Source organism: Triticum aestivum, chromosome 2B (genome assembly GCF_018294505.1).
Source record: "Triticum aestivum cultivar Chinese Spring chromosome 2B, IWGSC CS RefSeq v2.1, whole genome shotgun sequence".
NCBI lineage: Eukaryota > Viridiplantae > Streptophyta > Magnoliopsida > Poales > Poaceae > Triticum > Triticum aestivum.
In genome coordinates, this window is record NC_057798.1 from 352,392,088 (window position 1) to 352,410,766 (window position 18,679).

Genomic DNA, 18,679 nt, shown 5'->3' on the forward strand with positions numbered 1-18,679 from the left:
CAGATGACCTTGAGGACTACCCGGGTCCGCAAGAGAGGTCACACTCTTTCGTGTCTGCTTATGTTATGCATCGCTTAAGATGATGACATGCTACTTTATCATCTTGTTCACCTACTAGTCTCCGAGTCAGGTCCATACTAATGCTCAAACTTGAGTTTTTAAATGGTCGTGGGGTACATATTGGGGCATCAATCAATACTATCTGTCTACTATCTGGTTAATCTCGGGTGTCTACTATTAGTTTCATGTTGGTTGGAAACAAACATTAAAGGAGCCATTATCTATATTCTTTAACTAATTAAAGCTATTATCTTCCTGCTATAATTGGTTTTGGGTCTATCCACAGTTTGCTACCATCACTCTGGATTTGCGCATGCACTCCTTACATAATCTCACTATGTTTTATTCCTATGCATGTCAGTTATTGTACACAATGAAATTGAACATGTAGAGCAAAAGAGACGAGCCTTGCGTGGCAATAAAATTTCATGTAGACGTCGCTCCATGGTGGGCATAAAGGCTGCCCCCCCCCCTCCACCCATTTTGGATTGTAATCAAGATGAAGATAACTATTCTGAGGGGGATTCAAAAGGAGAAGACCACTCCTATTTACCCCCCTGAGGTCTTCTCTCTAACTTGGCATGCTGATGTTGGTAATATCATGCATATGGTGCCTTGCATTTCTTACTTTATACATCAAATATGTCATCTTCTTAGTTTAGACACGCTTTGTGTGAATGCCATCTATTTAGTTTCTTTATCTTATACGTGAATCGTGCAATGCCATCTTGTTTAGCCGGGCATCATATATGTGAATTTTGCAATGCCACCCTGGTTAGCCAGTCATCTTATATTTGAATTATATCATGCCATCGTTTTTATTGCGTCTTAAATTTGTTAACAATTTTAGTACATTCAATTACTCTTCCTATGCATCAGCCATTCGCCACGGTCATGGAAAAAATCTAGAGTGGAAACAAGGTCTTCAGAGCAGACAATGCTATATGACTAAGCGCAAGTTTTGCTGGTTATGACTAGCTCCTCGGAGGAGGATTCAGAGACAGATGACCAGTCCAATCCCCCCCCCCCCCCGAGATGCATGCTCTAACTTGGTAGCGTTATATTGCTCATATCATGCATATGGTGTCTTGCATTGGCATGTGATTTGCTCAGTTTAGACATGCTTTGTGTGAATGCCACCTGTTTAGTGTCTAGTTACCATGTATGTGAATTTTGCAATGCCATCTTGTTGCAAGACATTATATATATGAATTATGCAATGCTATCTTATTGCAAGACATTATGTATGTGAGTTATGCAATGCCATGTTGTTTAGCCATGTGTCATATATGTGAATTACATCATGCCGTCCTTTTTTGTATTACTCATTGCATTTGTCGACAATGTTTGTATATTCGACTGCTCTTCCTGTGCATTAGCCATTTGAAGGGATGATGGAAGTATCTGGAGTGAAAACAAGGTCTTCAGAGCAGACAATGCTACCTGCTGAAGCAGATATCTTGCTGGTTACAGATAGCTCCTCAGAGGAGGATTCAGAGGCAGATGACCAGTCCTATTATCCCCCTTAGGTGTATGCCCAAACTTGGCAGGGCTATATTACTCATATCATGCATATGTTGTCTTGCAATGCTTAGTTTTTACATCGTATACACAATATTGAATGCCATCTGCTTAGTTGACACATCATATATGCGATTGCCCTCTACTTACTTGCTTAGTATATAAATCATATATTTGAATTATATCATGCCATGATGTTTACATAGACAACATGTATCTGAATTATAGCATGCCAACCCATTTTCTAAAGACATAAAATAGTTATATCATTTCATCGTGATTATTTTGTCATCATATTTTGAATTATGTCATTCTATCCGTGAATTATATCATGCCATCATGTTTCCATCGACAACATGTTTGTGAATTATGGCATGCCAAACACTTTAATAGACACATCGTATAGTTATATCATGTCATCATGTTTACATAGTCATCATATTTTGAAGTATGTCATTTTGTCCTGTTTAGTTAGCCATCATACATGTGAAATTGTGTCACGCTATCCTGTTTAATTAGCCATCATATATGTGAAATTATGTCATGCTATTCTGTTTGGTTAGGCAACATAAATGTGAATTATTTCATGCCATGTTTCTTACCTACTATCCATTGCACCTGTCTATCTTACAATGTCTGTACATTTAATTACTTTTCTTGTTTATCAGCCATTTGAATTGGAGGGGGTGATGACAGTATCTGTGGGAGTAAAAACACGGTCTTCAGAAAAGATCATGCTACCTGTCGATGCAGATAGAACCACAGATGTACTTGCCCAAGAACCAGCCCCACGACACATAACCCAGACTCACACAGATTGTACCCCTACCCAGTTGTACAGAGAACCAGCTACACCCCTTCTAACCCCAACCCCAGCAGATAGTAACCCAGTTCCAGTTGACACAGCACCATCTCCACCACAGAGCACCCAAACACAAGCAGTTAGTAAGGCAACTGCAGTGCCCTAAGCACGAGGACCACCACTCCGAACCCCAAGTCAATGCTTAAAGCAGAAGAAGAATTGTTCTCAGGTCAGGTTCCTGTAACACCCACGATGCGGCTATATCTCCCACGTGTCAAGACACGATTTAGAGGCATACTCGCATTGTGGTTGTTTCGCAAGAAGGGTCATCTTCACACAATCCCATGTAATGAACAAGAAAGGGATAAAGAGTTGGCTTACAATCGCCACTTCACACAAGTACTTAAATAAATCGTACATCATTCAGAGTACACACATAGGTCCGACTACGGACAAATCCAAAAGAAAGAAGACAACGCCAAATGCTAGATCCCCGATCGTCCCAACTGGGCTCCACTACTGATCAACATGAAACGAAACAAAGCAATGACCAAGATCTTCGTTGAGCTCCCATCTGAGCTCACTTGCATCAGCTGCACTGGTATCATCGGCAACTTCAACTGTGTGATAGTATTTGGTGAGTCACGAGGACTCAGCAATCTCAAAACCCGCGAGATCAAGACTATTTAAGCTTATGGGTAGGAAGTGGTAATGAGGTGGAGTTGCAGCAAGCACTAAGCAAATATGGTGGGTAACATATGCAAATAAGAGCAAGAAGAGAAGCAATAGAACGGTCGAGAAGCTAGAAGTGATCAAGAAGTGATCCTGAAACTACTTACGCACAATCATAACACAAAAACCGTGTTCACTTCCCGAACTCCGCCGAAAAGAGACCATCACGGCTACACACGCGGTTGATGCATTTTAATTGAGTCAAGTGTCAAGTTCTCTACAATCGGATATTAACAAATTCCCATCTGCCACATAACCGCGGGCATGGCTCTCGAAAGTTTATACCCTGCAGGGGTGTCCCAACTTAGCCCATCACAAGCTCTCACGATAAGCGAAGGATATTCCTTCTCCCGTGAAGACCCGATCAGCCTCGGAATCCCGGTTACAAGACATTTTGACAATGTTAAACAAGACCAGCAAGACTGCCCGACTGTGCCGACAAATCCTGATAGGAGCTGCACATATCTCGTTCTCAGGGCACACCGGATGAGACATCCTACGAGTAAAACCAACCCTCAAGTTTCCCCGAGGTGGCCCCCAGTCTACTCGGTTCAGACCAACACTTAGAGAAGCACTGGCCCGGGGGGGTTAAAATAAAGATGACCCTCGGGGTTGCAGACCCCAAGGGAGGGTTATAGGTTGTTAGGAAAATGTAAAACCAATGTTGGGCCTTGCTGGAGGAGTTTTATTCAAGGCGAACTGTCAAGTGGTTCCCATAAACCCGACCGTGTGAGGAACGCAAAATAAAGGAACATAACACCGGTATGACGGAAACTAAGGCGGCAAGAGTGGAACAAAACACCAGGCATAAGGCCGAGGCTTCCAACCTTTACCGAGTATATAGATGCATTAATTAAATAAGAGATATTGTGATATCCCATCATGATCTTGTTCCAACATGGAGCAATCTTCAACTTCACCTGCAACTAGCAATGCTATAAGAGGGGCTGAGCAAAAGCGGTAACATAGCCAAACAACGGTTTGCTAGGAAGGGTGAAAAAGTTGGAGGCTGACATGGCAATATGGGAGGCTTGGTAACTAAGTGATAGGTAGTGTAGCATAGCGATAGAACGAAGCAACTAGCAAGCAAAGATAGAAGTGATATCGAGGGTAATGGCCATCTTGCCTGAGATCCCGATAGGAAGAAGAATGAGTCCATGAAGAAGACAAACAGACGTAGTCGAACGAATCCTCATAACTCCGGAACGAAACTGAAGCTACGAGAGAAGCATATCGGAAAGAAGCAAACAACATGGTAAACAAACATCACATAAACATGGCATGATGCACAATCAAGTATGATGCATGTCCGGTTTAATGAGGCATGGCATGGCAAAGTGCGACAAACAATACTACAAATTAAGTGGAGCTCAATTTGCAACGAGTTGCATATTGACGAAACACCACATCAATTATTTAGTTCTCTCTCGGTTATGTACCCAGCAATATTAAATGTTATCAAATATGGCAAGGGGTGAAGCATAATAAAACTACCTATCTAGGCAAGTTTAAATGAGGCCGGAACAACGAACAACAATTCCAGAAAATCCTCATGTCCATATTTCGAATTTTGTACTGTTCTACCCTAAAACATATTTTATTGTTGTTAAACAGGAAAATCAAGGGCACCAAGTTGATCTATGCATTTTTCCACCCCATTGACATATAAAGTTTATTAAAAATGGAGCTACAACTATTTAGATATGAAATAAATCATTTTAACATGGCATTTAGCAAAATAAATGCAAACAACAATTTAAACATTTTAAACATGGATGAAAGTGGCACAATATGAAACTAGACAAAATTCTAAGCATTTTACATATTTAAACCATTTTAATCCAATGCACGGTTCTGAAGTTATTAAATGCATGAAGTATGAGGGTTTTTTTGTAAAACAGTAAATCCTGGATAATAACTAAAATCGCAGATCTGTAAAAAAACAGATCGGGCCGAAACTGGAGCTACAGGAACTTTGGATGCTCACCCTGGCTGAGGCCCGGTCCGTGGAGGAGGTAGGCCGGTTGAGGAGGCACTGGCTGGGCCGGGACATGGGGAGGCCTTGCAAGGCAGTGGATCGATCGATCCAGAGGTCGAGCGCTAGGCTGGGACGTGGGACGGCGGTCAACGCAGGAAGCAAGGGAGGCCGAGGCAGGGGCGCACAGGACCTGGCGAGCTGGTCAACGCGGCTGGACGAAGCGGGCGAGGAGGCAGGGGCTCCCGCTCGTCTTCGTGCAGCAGGACAGCGGCGGCGGACTTGGCGGGGCGCTGGAGAGGAGGAAGACAGCGGACGCGGCAAGAGGTGGGGCCCACCGGCTGACGATGTCACGGACGCGAGAGGAGGAGCTCGTTGCCCGCGACCATGGCTGCTCTAGTGTGCAACAAAACGACGACAGGGAGGGGGAAAATCAGTAGCGACGCGACGGAAAAAGGCAGGGAGAAATGGTGGAGGAGCTCACCCACGACTTCGGTCAGCTCGAGGATCTCCGGCGATGGAGAGGGCATTCCATGATGGAGCTTCGTTCGGTTCCTTGGGAGCAAAAGAGAGAGAGATGTGAGATGAGAGGGAGGAGAGGAAAAAGGGGACGGCGGAGGGAGCAGAGGGGCGGCCTGGTGGTTCAAGTCGCCAGCGGTGGCGCTGGTCTTCGGACGGCGAGGCGAGGAGGAGGCTAGGGAGGAGGCAGGGCTCGTGCAGGAGAAGGAGGGGCGCTGCAGGATTCGGGTGGCTACGCTGCGGTAGTTGGCTCGCTAGGGAAATCGAGGGAGAGGGTCGGAGGCTGCTGGTGGTGGGGATGGATGTGGGAGGATCCCGATGAAGATGTGGGAGAGAGTGGCGGCGACTAGGAGGATCCCTAGAAATTAGGGATTTGGTCTCGGTTTAGACTAGTATATATAGCGGGTGGGTTAGGCTAGGGGCTATCTTGTCCCTCCAATCGTAATCGACGGACGGAAAAATAGTCTAGGGAGAATCCAACAAAGAACCGAAGATACTTTCGAGATGTTTGGGGATGATCCAGATCCAACGGTGATGACTGCTCGGGTCGGGTTCAGAGCAGTTTTCGGGCGCACACAAAGGGGGGGGGGTCCATGACTGTGCAAAGAAATAAGGAGGTCAAACAAGAGGGAACGAGAACCCAACTGGTCTGAGAAAGGTCAATGGAGACAAACGGTATGACAACATGCCACGGAGCCAAGGAGAGAAGTGGCAACTACTAACGGCTACTAGTTTTTATGAAAACATGCGGATGCAATGCACATGATGCCATGAGATGAGATGCATGACATGAACAAAATGCAAAACAAAAGACAAAGACCCAACCACAGAGAAAATAATATATCACATAGCCGGAAATGGCAAGAGTTGGAGTTACAAATATGGAAAGTTACATCTGGGGCGTTACAGTTCCATAGTTATGGTTCATACTCCTTTGCTCTTGCATCACTGTATTTACTCATACCAACTAATTTCAAATTTGAAGGATGCAATTGAAACTCCAATGGTGCAATAGGTATGTTTTAAACCTGTTTCTTTAATGTGTTTGTTGTTGTAACTTGCTCTATGTTGATTTCAGTTTTGATTGAATAAACAGTTATGTTCGCATGCCATGCACATTACAAGTGTTGTTATTGTCGTGTAGTTTCCCACACTTATATTCTGTCTATGCTGCTTTGTCTTAAATACATATGATTTAAATTGTCTCTATCTTGATTTGGCAACATAAACTAGAATGATATCAACCATACAGTGACCATACTACATAGATATATGTTTGTTTCATGTTTTTATCCTGTCCACCTTATTGCTAAACTGGTTTACCAAAATGAGTTTCATATACAACATGGTAAACATGTGATGTGTCTGTTTGTTTCTCTTTTAGAATGTGGATAATATATTGGAGAAGAGTACCACGTTATGCAATGGTAAAGGAAGTAATGCAGATATGGTTCAAGATAGTGAGACATCCTTGTTGGTCTCCAAGAAAGCTGATAAAAACTATATTGAAGACATTGAGACAACCCCCAAAGTCATGTCTTGATGTAGTGTTCCAGTTACTGGCCACTACTGCTGGCACCAGCTCTTCGAACTCGCTGCCTCAATCAGTTCAGCTTCTTGAGTCTCAACTTCAAATTGAAAGACATCGATCAAATGTTCTGCGACAGGAAGCCGAAGGACTGAGGAAGTCCCTGCAGAATTTAGATGCATACTTTCTGGTGCAACAACAAGCGTTGGAGGATTTGAGCGCCAAACAAGACAAAGTTAATAAGCTTGCTAAGCATCTTGCCAGCATTATGGGTACCCAGGATATTGTTTCTTGAGCTCTTCTGAAGTGGTTTCAGTTCTAGACTTTTTTTACTACGGCTTTTATTTGCATTGGTCACCAACTTTGACAACCAGTGTATGTGATATGCTGCTTTGTTCCCTATATTTGCACTGGTGGCGAACTTTGATGCCCAGTGGATGTAATATGTGTAATAGCCGTGATAGCGTAGCGTAAGTTGCTTGCTTATTTATTTCGTTTTTGTCTTCTTTATTTGTTTGCTTGTAGTGAGTGCAGTTCTTTTTTCATGGTTTGCAAGTGGCCACAATAACCTATTTTTTTAAACTAGGCCACAATAACCATGGGATACATATTTACTGTAGTGACCATGGGCCTCCTACGAGCTGTAGAAACAATGGGCCTTCTACGGGGCATAGCATCAATGGGCCTTCTACGGGCCGTATGATCGATTGGCCAAACATGGGCCAATAATGGACCGCATTATGGGTCGTAAACGAGCTAGAGTTGGAATCGTATGTTCATGGGCCGACCATAATGGGTCGTCGTTAATCGGTCATATTTGATGACGCTATGAAAACGGCCCAACGGATTAACGGGCCACAAATGGGCCGACTGTAACCACGGGTTGAATTTGGTCCACAGGCAGAAAAGGCCAGTAATTGGCCGTAAGTAACGGAATGCTGGAAATGTGCCCAAGAATAAATGGGCCCTGAGAAGGCCGAAAGGTAACATGGGCTGGAAACGGTCGAATGGAATAATGGACCGTTAATGGGTATAAAACAATACACTGTTCATTACGAGCCAGTTTCACCACGGGCCATTAATGGGCCAAGAGTTACAAAGGGCCTCACATGGGCCGAAAGACGTCATGTGCCATACATGGGATGGAAGTTACAATGGGCTGGAATCATATTGGTCGGCCCAGGTGATGCCACTTGGCCTAATTAGGGTAAGCCGTAACGGATCGTGACTTAGCGGGCCGTAAATGGGCTATATGCGAACAGGCCCTTAACAGGCTTTCGATGGGCCAGCCCGCTACCTTTTGACCAAGTCAAACGGGTCGTCCTTTTCATCGAACGGGCCTCTGTTAGGCCGTGCCATATGTCGACGTATCATAGGCGCCTTCAGTCCAATGAGTGGATGACATCTATCCCAATGGTGAGCCGACACGTGGTTCCTCTAGCCATTGAGAATTTTACATGTGGAAAATCCCCATTGGTCCGGGCTGCTAACGGGTTATCGGGTCCAAACCGGAACCCGATAGCTTAACAGCAACCCGTTATGGTGTATGCCATGTGTCGGTCACCCTTGAGGAAAGCACTTCTATGACGCGCGATTTATCATCATGGAAATGGACACTTCTGTGATGATAATTTTGGTAATGTCATGGAACACTTCTACGATAGCACAGGTATGACTATCTTGATTCTGTCATAAAATCGTCATGGATGTACATGCATGACAAAAAACGTGACCTACTATGACAAACATGTATCATCATGGAAGTGTATTTTTTTGTAGTGCACTCAGCGGTGCATATACCAGGAGGAAAGGCAACAAATACTGCAAGACATTCACTTGGGAACATGTGGGCATCATGCGTCTTCTCGGACCTTGGTCGCCAAAGCATTCAGAGCCGGGTTCTATTGGCCCCGAGACAATGAGGCCGCCCGAGACATAGTGGATAATTGTGTCGGGTGCCAATTCTGTGCAAATCAGTCACACAAGCCGGTGTCCGCCCTGAAGACTATCCCGCTCACTTGGTCATTCGTAGTTTGGGGACTCGACATGGTTGGCCCTCTCTGGACTGGCGCGAGTGGCTTCACGCACCTGTTGGTAGCAGTGGACAAGTTCACCAAGCAGATCGAGGCCAATCCCATAAAGAAGCTAGATTCAGCTACTGCAATTCAATGCATCAGAGAGATTATCTTCAGATTCGGAGTCCCGAACAGCATCATCACCAATAACGGTTCTAACTTCGACTCGGATGAGTTCCATGAGTTTTGTTACACCCAGGGAACTCAGGTCGATTACACCTCTGTGGCCCACCCGCAGTCGAATGGGCAAGCCGAGAGAGCAAACAGGCTCATACTTCAAGGATTGAAGCGTCAACTCATGCGTGATATAACCCACGCTGCAGGAGCCTGGGTGACCCAGTTTCCATCGGTCCTCTGGGCTCTGCGAACGACTCCAAATCGATCCACGAACCGCACCCCATTCTTTATGGTGTACGGGTCAGAAGCGGTCTTGTCGATTGATTTGCTCCACAACTCTCCCCGAGTGGATCTTTACTCGGAAGCTGAAGCCGAGGAAGCAAGGCAGGATGGCTTTGACCTTTTGGAGGAATAATGTGAGCTAGCGCTCATAAGATCAACATTGTATCAACAAGACTTGCGCCGCTACCATGATAGGTACGTCAGAGGGTGTGCTTTCTAGAAAAGAGCCCTGGTCCTCTGAGTGGATCAACAGAAACCTCACAAGCTAGCACCCCCCTGGGAGGGACCATTCGCCTTCCCCAAAGTCTTGCACAATGGAGCATACAAACTATATAACTTCACCAGAGGAATAGAAGAGCCCAGAGCTTGGAATGCAAATTTGCTTCACAAGTTTCATACTTAGAATTAAATTTCTCCCTTGTAATAGTTAGTCCAAATGAACTTAGATGAACAAAAGTCTAGCTTTTTCCAGGTATCGTCTAGATCGACCTAGAGTCGCGTCTCACTGAGGTGATTAATCGCATTCGGAAACTAACACACCTCTAGTGGGTGGAGAGGTGGGAAAGCTTAGCTGCGAACCAGCTTTCGCCTAAGTTAAAGAAAACAATCCGAGTGAGGATCTGCTCCACACTCGGGGGCTTAGCTGTGAACCAGTTTTCACCTAAGTTAAAAAACAATCCAAGTGAGGAGCTTCTCCACACTCGAGGGCTTAGCTGCTAACCAGTTTTTGCCTAAGTTAAAAAAACAATCCGAGTGAGGATCTACTCCACACTTGGGGGCTTAGCTGTGAACTAGTTTTCTCCAAAGTTAAAAAACAATCCAAGTGAGGATCTGCTCCACACTCGGGGGCTTAGCTGCAAACCAGTTTTTGCCTAAGTTAAAAAAACAATCTGAGTGAGGATCTGCTCCACACTCGGGGGCTTATCTGCGAACCAATTTTTGCCTAAGTTAAAAAAACAAACTGAGTGAGGATCTGCTCCACACCCGGGGGCTTAGCTGCGAACCAGTTTTCACCTAAGTTAAATATCAATTCAAGTGAAGATCTGATCCACACTCGGGGGCTTAATTGCAAACCACCGTTCGCCTAAGTTCAAAAATGATCTGAGTGAGGATCTGCACCACACTCAAAGGTTTAGTTGTGAACCGGTTTTCGCCTAAGTTAAAATTATCCAAGTGAGGATCTGCTCCACACTCGGGGGCTTAACTGTGAACCAATTTTCACTAAGTTAAAAAACAACCCAAACGAGGATCTGCTCGACACTTGGGGGCTTAGCTGCAAACCAGTTTTCGCCTAAGTTCGGAAACAATCCGAGTGAAGATCTGATCCACACTCAGGGCTTAACCGTGAACTAGCTTTCGCCCAAAGTCAAACAAAACACAAAGAAAATAGAAGCACAAAAGGTTTCAGATTAAAGATTTGATCTGTCCGAATGTCTCCAAGGAAAAACAAGCCTAAGGCTCGGAAAAGTATTTCATTACATCAACCACCCGATATTCCGGGGAAATTCAATGAAGTGTTCTTCAGCTTCAGGCGGAGGGCTGGCTGGATCAATGAAGGTCTCTAGGTCGATCCTGTCAGTGATACGAGTGGCGGCTTGAGCGAAGGTCTCCATGAGATCCTCAAACTTGAGGTTCTTCTTGTTCACCACTCGGAGGTTCTTCAGCTTCTCTTCGACCGTGTTCTTCCAATGAATGTGGACAAGTGACAGCGCCACATCCGCGCCACTCCGGGCGACAGATTTCTTCCAAGCCTTCACCCGAGCAGGAACATCGTTCAGCCGCATCAGGATCGACTCTAGGTCCTTAGGAGTCTCTTCACCCGGTTGCAACTCCTCATCAATCCGGCCCACTGCACCCTTTGACCGAGTGATATAGCCCAATGCATTCTCCAAGCGGTCTTCAAGCCGAAGGATGGCAAGTGCTGCTTTGTCAGCGATGAGTGACCCATTAGGGTCCAAGTCCCTCTCTATCCTCTGCAGCTCCAGTTCCTTGTTATAGCAATGCTCTGGTTGGAAGAAGATAGTGCGTGAGCAAATGACTGAGAAGGATTTGGTCAAATACAGGATTCACTCAGTTGAGAAAGAACTTACCAGAGAGCTTTTCGCTAAACTCCTCGCACACCTCCTCCATATGGGTCTCCATCGCGTCCTTCTTTTCATTCAACTCAGTGACCTTCTCCTGAGTGAAGACCTCGGTAGTAGCCTTGAGGTTCTTGATTTCTTCCTCTAATCTGCCGACTGAAGCCAGCTTCTCATCGGCAAGTTCAGCATTGGTCCTTGCTTCCTCCTGGGCTAGTGCCAGATCCTTATCCTTTTTCTCCAGAGCCTGCTTCATACTCCCTCCGTCCCAAAATAAGTGTCTCAACTTTGTATAAGCTCTAGTATAAATTTGTACTAAGCCCAAGACAATTATTTTGGGACGGAGGGAGTAGTTTCTAAAGAAATAGAAGTCCTGAGCCTCATTACAAGTTGGGTGTTCTCGCTATGAACATCTGTCAGAGCAAAATGATTCGAATCAAAGGGAAAAAATAATATGTAACCATCAGCCGGAGGAAATACCTTACCTCCCATGGCCTTCTTATCCTGCTCTAGTTGGGTACTCCTAAGTCTCTCAGCTTCCAGATCAAGTCGAAGGGAGGTCACCTCCTTCTCCATTGTGGCATAGTGGGACCCCATCTCACAAGTCCTTTGCAACATACAAAAGATAGTCAGTCGAAAGATCCTGAAGGGAAACCAAAAGCAGTAACTCACAAGCATCCGGGTAGGCACCACTTGAAGGAACAAGCTAGACCAATACCAAATCCTGAAGTACCCTCTGCCTAATCGAGTGATCTCCTCACTAGGTCGTACTCCCCCTAGGAGGAACAAGCTTGAACAGTACCAAATTCTCAGGTACATTTTGGGTACCGAGTCGACCATGCACTACCGAGGGGAACAAGCTCGACCAATAACAGATCCTGAAGTACCCTCTTATATACCGTCACCTGGCTAACCCCATACACCCACTGGGTGTGAGTCGGCAATGAAGAAGATAGAGGATAATAACACAATACAATCTACTTCATTCGTCTAACTTCCGAGTAAGCAATGAAGAACATCTTACCTATCGACTCACCGGTAAACGGGCATCAACGAGCATCCTGAACGCCTAAGTGACAGTTCAAAAGACTACCACCGATTGCCCGCAGTCAATGACAGTCTAGGGGTCATCCAGTGGGTGCACTCAGCATGCCCCCACTGGAAAGTGACTCGTTGATGGAGCTAAAAAAACTATGAACAACCCAAGGGAAAAACGACTACAAGTTCTAAGACTACATCCGACTATCCCAATTAGTGGTAGCCTCGGGCCTACACCCAGTGGGTGCACTCAACATGCCCCCACTGGATCATGTCCACTCGGCTACGCTCCGACGAGACTCCGCATGGATACAAAAAAGGAGTAAACAACAAAGTTCAAAGACTCTTGCCACTGACTCCAGTCGGCAAGACCCTCGAGGAATCACTACAGGAATCAGGTATTTTGCCATCTGCCATGGCCGACGGCAAAGTCAGGGTCACGAACAGCAAAGACCTTTGCCATCTGCTGGGAGACAATCCCACTTCCAGCATAGAAAACCACGGTAAAGGGATACTTCGCTATCTACATAAATAAAGCGGATAGCAAAGAACTTTGCCATCTGCCATACAGGCCAAGCAGACGGCCAAGTGCATGGACGACATAGAACTGGGGTTAGCCCCGTTAGGTGGCTAACAGAAGGCTTTGCCATCTGCCTATTGACGGCAAAGAGACAAGGTCCTTTGTCATCTGCCAGGTGATGTCAGCTGATCTTAGGTGGGGGTTAGCAGACTTTGTCGTCTGCCACCGACGGCAAAGTCACACTAGCCTTTGTCGTCTGCCACTGACTGCAAAGTGACGAAATGGGTCAGACCGACTGCTCCCAGGTTGCACAGGTTGCTCCCATGTGTCACCTTTGCCATCAGTGGCAGACAGCAAAGAGCCCTTTGCTGTCGGTGGCAGACGAAAAAGTGCCTATATTGCCCCTTATTCTGTTTTTTATATCCAAGCATTTTCACAGAATATATATATATATAGCCCTGTGAAATATATATATATATATATTTCACAGGGCAAACAATATGAGCAAGTCCCGCAACAAATATATGATATCCAACACATAAGTTCCATCCATACATACATAGTTTCATCCATATTACAATAGCTTCATCCATAGGTAGCAAGTTCCACATTGTTCATTGATACAAAATAAAAACAGAAAGTAAACACAAGCACTCCATCAATGCAAGCTTCATGAAGTGAATCAAATCTGCAAAATGGGAAATAAGAAAGTTAGAAGAAGAAGACTAGAAGAAGAAGAATAATAATAAGAAGAAGAAGTATATGACATTTACGAGGTTACCAAGGTTTTGATGCCATTTTTGACCTAAGTAAGCTAATTATTCCATTTTTGACATAAGTAAGCTAAGTATATGTCATTATTGAGCTAACCTAGGTAACTAAGCATATTAGAGCTAACTTAGCATATTAGAGCTAACTTAGGTCATTTTGGAGGAAACAAAGCTAAATATATGTCATTTTAGAGCTAACTTAGGTAAAATGGATCATGTTGGAGCTAAGTAAGCTTGTTATGTCATTCTTGAGGAAAATAAGCTAAGTATATGACATTTATGAGGTTACCAAGGTTATGATGCCATTTTTGACCTAAGTAAGCTAATTATGCCATTTTGACCTAAGTAAGCTAAGTATAGGTCATTATTGAGCTAACCTAGGTAACTAAGCATGTTAGAGCTAGCTTAGCATAGTACAGCTAACTTAGGTCATTTTGGAGTAAACAAAGCTAAGTATTGGTCATTTTAGAGCTAACTTACATAAAATGGATCATTTGGGAGCTAAGTAATCTTATTATGTCATTTTGGAGGAAAATAAGCTAACTATATGACATTTATGAGGTTACCAAGGTTATTATGCCATTTTTGACCTAAGTAAGCTAATTATTTCATTTTTGACATAAGTACGCTAAGTATATGTCATTATTGAGCTAACCTAGGTAACTAAGCATATTAGAGCTAACTTAACATATTAGCGCTAACTTACGACATTTTGGAGGAAACAAAGCTAAGTACATGTCATTTTAGAGCTAAGTTTGGTAAAATGGATCATTTTGGAGCTAAGTAAGTTTATTATGTTATTTTGGAGGAAAATAAGCTAAGTATATGACATTTATGAGGTTACCAAGGTTATTATGCCATTTTTTGACCTAAGTAAGCTAATTATGCCATTTTTGACATAAGTAAGCTAAGTACAGGTCATTATTGAGCTAACCTAGGTAACTAAGCATATTAGACCTAACTTAGGTCATTTTGGAGGAAACAAAGCTAAGTATAGGTCATTTTAGAGCTAACTTAGGTAAAATAAGCTTATTATGTCATTTTGGAGGAAAATAAGCTAAGTATATGACATTTATGAGCTAATCAAGGTTATTATGCAATTTATGACCTAAGTAAGCTAATTATGTCATAAATGAATTAAATAAAGCTAAGTATAGGTCATTATGCATTTGTTAAGCAACACTAAAGAAAACTTACCGTCATCACGAAGGTGAAGCACCGCGGTTGCTCGTGCCGGTACCACCTGGAGAAGGATCGTGTGATGCTTGTGTGGAGTTACGCTGCACCAAAGATCATTTGCAATGTCTTGTTAGCATGATGACACTCAAATGTTAAGACTAGTAAGTAATGAACATTCAAATGAAACTCACCATGGTCCCTGGAGCAATGACTGACATTAGCGAAGGGGTCTGACCAGTCTTCTCGCACACAGACTGCACATTTGGTTTTGATGAGTCAGTCATATTAGTTAGTAATGAAACGACATTACGTGCATGATTTGGCTAATATGCAGAAGAAACTTACCACGAGGTGCTCATACATGGCCTGGTGAGCCACGTCATTCTATGCCCTCTCCTCCTCCAATAATGTAGCCGTCCTCTCCTCCAAATCCCTCTCCTTCTCCGCCGCCCACCGATCCCTCTCCTGCAGAAGTGCGTGGGTGCCTCTCTCTCTTTCAGAAGAGCAGCCTGCAACACCACTCCTCGTTAGCATTATAATCATCGATGGCCGCACACACAATGTAATGGAGGAAAGATATCTGAGTCCATATAACTAACCTCGATGGCGAGCTTGACTGGCCGTGGATGAGGCCTTATCTCAGGACAGGAGCTCGTTTGACGTGCTTTCATCTACGGGAGAGTGCGAGGACAATGTAAGTCCATATCCAATGGCTATTGAGCCATGGGGCCTCCCGCCACCAGTTATGATCACCAGCTCTGGATCAATGGGACCCTGGCTCAGGTTAAAGTCCTCCCCTTTCCTCGCCTTCCCCTCATCTCTATACCTCACGAGCTTGTGGTGCGAGGAGATGTTGGTGAAGCTCTTTGGATGATCGAGGTCAGACGTAGAGAATGCCTTGGCCTTATTGTACAAGGCATTATGGGCCATGGCATAGATGTCATACACCTCTGGCACCTCCTTATGGTTGTGTCATGCCTAAAAGAGAGGAACTAAGTATTACTAATTAAAGGGATCAAGCTAGCATGAAGAATGAATTGCATGAATCATGAAGCAAACCACATACCCAGTTCGGCCTGAACTGATCTAAGTTGGCACTGCCTTGATGGTGTGGCACACCTTCCATTTGGGCACACCAGTCCTTGGCATTGTTGTGGATGGGTAGCCATCCCGGTGAGCACCACTCATCCACCAACGCCTCCCAACAATCCATCTTATCCGCACACCATCTCGGGGCCACCTAAGTTAGTAAAGAGAAATATGAGCGCTACGCCTATGAATCAAATAATGGAAACTAAGCAAGGCCTTAATAATAGGTAATTACCTTCATGCTGCTCCTTCAAAATCTTTCCATGGCACGACGGCCTGTCCTTGTTAACACCCCGTGAGGCGTAGTAGTCTCGAACAACCTGCGGCCGAGCCTCATCCCGTAAGTTTTGTAGTAGGTTGCACTCGGTATTGATAACATGTGCCGCGGCCTCCTCGTATCCCTACTCACACCTGTAGAAGGTCTGCAGTCAAACAAGACAACACTGATTAGTACAATAACTAGCTATTGTTGATTTTTAATTATGTAAAGGAGAAATTACCCAATACAATTTGATCTCCATGTCAGACCTCATGGGGCACAGGACACCATCGATCATCTCCTCCCAAGTAGTGCTCCCAGCTCAATCCTAGCTGTGGAAGCTGGCCCTCGTCGGGCAACATGACAAACCCCAAAAAGTTTTGCTGGCAAATCACACCAAGGACTTGGTTGGGCCTGCGGACATCCTGGGCGTGTAGCCAACCCCTGTAGTATGATAAGGCCAACACATTACATATTTGAAGAAACATGAAGGCAAAAGGTACAAAAGGAGTAAATGCACTTACATCTTCCAATCAGGCTTAATCAACCACCTCTTCTCATGGGTCACCGGCACGGGTGGAAGCCATGTACTACCACACTCGTAGACGTTGCCCCCTCAACAAACTCTCCCTTGCTATCAGAAATCTGATCCCCACCAACATCAGCATGGCCACTCGGCCCCTCAGGCGGATCCGGCTAGGTATCCCATCCGGACGTCTCCTGGGACATAGCCTGGTCTGGAGTCTTGTGCGCCGAAGGCTCATCGACCCGAGGCTCGTGGACCGAAGTCCGCATAGCATCCTCCTCAGACGGGTCCACCCTAGCAGTCATGTGCTCGGGTGAATCAGCTGGGGGTGGTGGCGAGGAAGGCGTAACAGCCTGCCTACTCTCCCACGGCCATGTCCTGATCTACCTCCTCTCTTCTTCCCTCCCCGACCTCCTCTCCAGATGGGCAACAACACCAACGAAGAAGCACCTGCCGGTGTCCCCAAACTATCTGACAACGCTCTACGGAGAGCCATGACTGGAATGGAAGTACCCCTCACACCACGCGCCGATGAAGGAGCCTCGGAGTGCTCTCGACCCGCGCCCACCATCTTTCAACACCTGCCATGACAAAGAGTAAACGAAATTAGATCAACATAAAAAATGAATACCGACATGAATAATAATATGTATATAACTTCAGTGTATTATCATCATGTACAACATAAAAAAATTGAATACCTAACATGAACTAGTAATATATATGTATATAATAAAAATTGAATACGTGACATGAACTAATAATAACCTTGATCGTCTATATATGCTCTAGGATCAATAAATGCATCATCGTCACTATCATGAATGACATGCTCATCGGATTCAGCGGCATAAACATGTGGAAGGCCACCTTTATGTAATCGGTCAAGCATTGACAAGTCATCCGCAGTGATAACCTCTTCTTGTCCTGGCTCTTCTTCTTCCGGCTCAGGGGTGAAGTCGAATTCACTATCGCTGTCTACTTCAATGTTCTGGGGTGAAGTAGAGCGGGTCTTGAAATGTTTTTTGGAAAGACGTGTTTCTTGGAAGAATTCTCCTTCATATGTGTCTGGGTTAATGTGAGGTTCATAATCCTCTTCATTGGGGGAGGTGGTCTAACATGTAGTGGCACTTCATAAACAACATCCCAACCATTCAGATTTGGATCAGTTTGGCAGGCCCATGGTAGATAGAAAACTTGGGTCGCCTGTTGAGCCATAACATAGACATCGGGAACATCTAAATGGGTGCTTTGTTTGATTTTGACTAGCCCTATATGTTCATGAGTCCTTCTAGTCTCCTTCGACAGGAACCAATAACATTTGAAGACTATGACGTTCAGTGGGTTTTCACCATAGAATAGAAGTTCATAAATTGTTTCAACTCTCCCATAATACTCGGTACCTCCCTTCGCTGATAACAGAGACGCAACAATTTGTTGACTTCCGGTCGGCCATAGATATCTCTTTGCCAAAGGTAAAAGCGATACCCGTTGATGTTGTATTTGTCAAATGAACGGGCCTTATAGTCAAAACCATTAGCGACTTGTCTCCATTCGGCGTCCATAGACTCTGAATTAGCCTACAAGTTTAATATTAAAGGATTGTTGC